Source organism: Morus notabilis, unplaced genomic scaffold (assembly GCF_000414095.1).
Source record: "Morus notabilis unplaced genomic scaffold, ASM41409v2 Scaffold238, whole genome shotgun sequence".
Classification (NCBI taxonomy): Eukaryota; Viridiplantae; Streptophyta; class Magnoliopsida; order Rosales; family Moraceae; genus Morus; species Morus notabilis.
Genome location: NW_010364717.1, coordinates 250,671 through 255,369, shown reverse-complemented (window position 1 = coordinate 255,369; position 4,699 = coordinate 250,671).

Genomic DNA, 4,699 nt, shown 5'->3' with positions numbered 1-4,699 from the left:
TAATGATTTTTTATATGTACAATGACATTTCAAATACTTCATCCGTACGCTTATTTGTTAATTAATATACGTATAAGTGTAGGAAAATTTTACCTCGTCGACTCAGGGTACGCTAACAACGGATGCTTCATGGCACCATATCGGGGACAACATACCACTTGCAAGAGTATAGGACTCGCCATGAAAGAGGTTTTCACAGCGAACGTGAGCTTTTCAACTACACCCACTCCTCACTGCGTAATGTCATTGAAAGAACATTTGGTGTGTGGAAGGCTAGATTTCGTATTTTGAGAACCATTAACCGTTATCCCATGACCAAACAAGTTATGATTCCAGTAGCGTGTGCTATAATACATAATTTTATCCATATGTACCGTAATGGGGACAGCCTATTGGACCAATACTCACAAGATGGCGTTCCGGTTGCAGACATTGATCCACAGAATGTTGATGAGGACATTAACGATAATACTAACCATGAGGGTCAACCATTGGATTCTAATGCAGAAGTGGAGATGAATGCTTTAAGGGATGCAAGGTCGCGTACAATGTGGGCAGTGTGCCGTCACCGTCGTGCACGCTAATAGCCATCATTCAAAAGACGTTGATATGCGACGATATTATGTTATAGGGTCTTTAAATACTCATGTTATAATTTATGTATTTATTGTTGTATTTTTGAACTTAATTAAAATGAAAACTGATCTTCTACTTTTTATTTTTATTATTTTTTACTTTTGTAATTATGTGTTTTATAAAATTACCAGATTACTAATAATTATTTACAACTAATTTAAATTATTCATATTCAATTACAAAAGAAAATATAATAAATTCGGAAAATAAAAAAATTGTAAAAGAATTGAATAAAATTGTTAAAGGAAAAAAAATGATATCCACTATTCACAACTCAAGTTTTATCACAAACAAACACAAACTCAAAAAAATTCTTAACTCAAACCATAACTCAAGTATAGACAACCAAACGCAAACTCAAGTTACAACTTCAACTCAAGTTATAACTCAAACTCAACTCAAAAACTTAACTCAAGAATACTTACAAAAGAACAAGCCCAGTATTATTTCTAAGTTTGTCGAAAAAAGTAGAATTCAAGTTTTTTTTCTGAGCTGATCATGGGGAACATACGTCCCGCACACGGCCCAGCTAGGCCAGCGGAGTGCCAGATACTCTTCTGCCCTTTCCCATTTAATGCCTTTTACGATCCATCTCCATCTTTTCTTTCCCTCTTACAGGTTTTTATATATATGAATATGAATATAGTTGATATATTTATATACGACAATGTTATGAACAAAAATGACAAATTGCTTAACCACAAAACTAAGTATACATATCACTTTATCATTTTCACAATTTTTGCATTAATGGTCACTTTCATATTCATGTGCGATAAGACAAGTGTTCATTTCTTTAAGTACATTGGCTAAAATGTCTTAGTAACATCATGGGCTCCTATAATTTGAATATGTAATCCTTTCTATATATACATTTTTTTTTTCTCCGTAGAAAGGTTTAAGTACATCGTGATTAAACTGACACTCTTTGATTAGCAAAAAAAAAATAAATAAATAAACTGGCACTCATTAAAATTCTCATATTATGACAAGAACAGACTAATCAATATTATTAAATTAAATTATAAAAGAAAATAAATAATATAAAAAAAAAGAGTGAATTAGTTTGGAGGGCAAAAAATTCAAAATCAGACAAAAAAAATGGAGGCTTACAACGCATCCAGAAAAAGTAACAATTGTCCGATTTTCACTAATTATAACCCTTAATCATGGAGTGTGAAGAATGATAATTCTTCTTCTTTTCATGTTCCATCAAATTCGCCCAAGACAATGAAGCAACTATGTCCATTTCTTTTTGAGCAATTGTATACAATTATTATTCTTAGATCTTTGTCAATATTAGTCTCTAAAACTTTATAGCCACACATGCAAAACCCCATCTCTTCTTGTGAATTGCCACACACACAAAAACAAGGTTAAATACCTAAAATTTGATTTGAATTTCCGGATTCTGTAAATTTAAAATTGAATCTTCTTACAAATATTTAAAGCAGACTTTATTAACTGAAATTGTATTTGGGCCTTGGGGCATCAAATTCTCTGAAACTCGTGAACCTTCCTATACTACATTCATAAATCTGATCTCCTTGTCTCTAGCTAAATTTAAATTTTTACCACAAAAGTTCTACACACCTTTCAAGACCCGATCATTCATAAATGTTGCAGTGTCTCAGGGACACTGTTTAATGTTTCCCTTCCTATTCTTTATTTTTCAGTTTTTTTTTTTTCTCATTTTATTAACCGTCTTTACAGCATTTGGATATATATCTTCATCTTCGACTTCGAATTTGGACACCTTTTTATTAGAGAAAAAAAATAATCATATATGAAGGTCATATTTATAATTATGATAACAAAATGATGAGGGCATAAGACTATCAGACATTGCACTGAGTTTTTTTTTTTTTTTTCCTCTCTCTTTTTCAATCTCTCTTTGGGAGGCACGTTTCTAATTTGTCGTTCAATTTGTGCAAGAAAATAAATAAATAAATAATTATAAATTGTGCCTTCCAACTAATAATCCATGGACATAGTGGCTCCACTAAGCACTACCTTCGACAGGGATTGTATTATTTTCTCTTTTGAGTAGAAATGTTGGTAAGCATGCATGTTCGCATTGGACTCCACCTCTTGATCTCCTTATTGATCTTTTTCTTTTCTTTTTTCCCTTATTGGATGTTAACCAAATTTTCTTTTTGGATTCCAAAGCGAAATTTTCACCTTTTTCTTTCTTTTATAGGAAGGAAAGAGAATATTAATGTTGGGAGATGCACGTTATAAATTACTACTTAGTGGCCTATTTGATTTATGGGAGTATAAATTCAAATTTTGTGAAAAAATAATAAAGTAAATTAAAAGGTTTAAATTATGATTTGAGCTTAACCAAACGGCAGGCATCTAGGTGATGGGAGGACGTTTTACTTATTACACTGATTGGAGTTTACTTCTCTAATATATACTCGATTTCAATTTGTGTAGTTTGAAAATATTTAAGGTTTTGTAACTGATAGAATTCAAATCTTTTACTCAATTATTTATGTCTTTAATCTGCTCTTGTCAAACAACCATAAATTGAAAATATCATCGCTGAAAGGTTCATTTGTTGGAGTGCATCCAATTCCCTTTTTTTTTTTAGTACTTTTACTTCCTATCAAAAAGGGTCCTAATTTTTTTGATCAATCCAAATTTAAGAATGTATTAGAAATGATAGCTTGAGATGGGTGTAAAGTTAAGCAAATTGCTTCTGCTCCAAGAACAGAGGAATGTGTGGGTTGTAAAACATGTGATAAATATCTGTTATCATATAACTTTTATTAGTCCTAAAAATTATTGTTGTCTGAACCCCAACGAATTATGAGACATTGTAACGCCCTCCGGAATTAAACTCGTTTAATTATGATAATTGTGGTTTATTAGTGTGCCTAAATTTATTTTCTTAATTAATCATGAGCTTTTAAATTTATTTTAGTATTTGTAATTTCACCCCTACTTATTTTATTTATTTTTCATAATTTTCTTTTTCCTTCTATTTCTCCTTTTCCTTTTTCCTTATTTCATTTTTCCTTTCCCTCCCTCACGTTACTCTCTCTCTCTCTCTCTCTCTCCTTCCCTCTCTCAATCTCCTGAGCTCTCTCCCTTACTCTCTCTCTCTCTACCTCGAGCTCTCTCTCTCTCTCTCCCTCTTCCATTCGTCTCTCCCTCTCTCTCTCAAAGTTTTCTTTCTCAAGGGCCGGATTTAAACCAAAAACGGAAGTTTCTAAGAGATTTTCAACATCAAAGCTTGGATCGAGATAAAACTCTTTGAAACTCACTTTAGATTTTCAGATTTAGCCTTGTGGAACTCGTTTTAGTCGAGTTTGGTGATTTTTGGTTTAAATTTTGTTTTCAAATGGAATCCGAATGGGATTTGGTGAAACCTTGATGAAAAATTGGGGGTTTTTGATTCTTTGGACCCTATTTGTTGATTTGAAACTAGATCTATACATTTCCCTTGAGAATATGTCGAAATCGGACCCAAAATTGCAGGTTTTGGCTTTGTTCCTCGCGAATCGGCCATTGTTGGCCCTGGAGTTTTTCCCCACCGGTTGACCGGTCACCCATCCATAGGTCGACCGATCCGGTCGACCGGTCACCTTTCCACCAGCTGACCGGTGGAGTTACACTCCTCTGTCACCGGTCGACCGGTTCGCACTGAAACTGACCCTAAACAGCCTAGAAACCATGTTTTGACCCCGAAACTCGATGTGGGATTGACCTAACCTCATTTGAGAACTCAAAATGAGTGGATTAGCCACATGAATCCTTATTTTCCATTTGATTCTCCTGAATCAATCTCTATCTACAAAGAATCATGATTTAAATTGAGAATTGTTTATGAACATTGATTTTGAACTATGGCACACTAATATGATACAATTGCATCTAATTAAACGAGAATGTTTGATGAGAAAGGTCAAACTCTAAATTATTGATTTTGATGGGAAAGATAGTGGCACGATTGGAATTGGAGCCTCGAAGGCAAGCGGAGCTAGGGCTACGTGAAGACAGCCACAGGTTTGATATCCAACAGGTAGGATATTCTTGTCCATATCCTTGTTAGCCT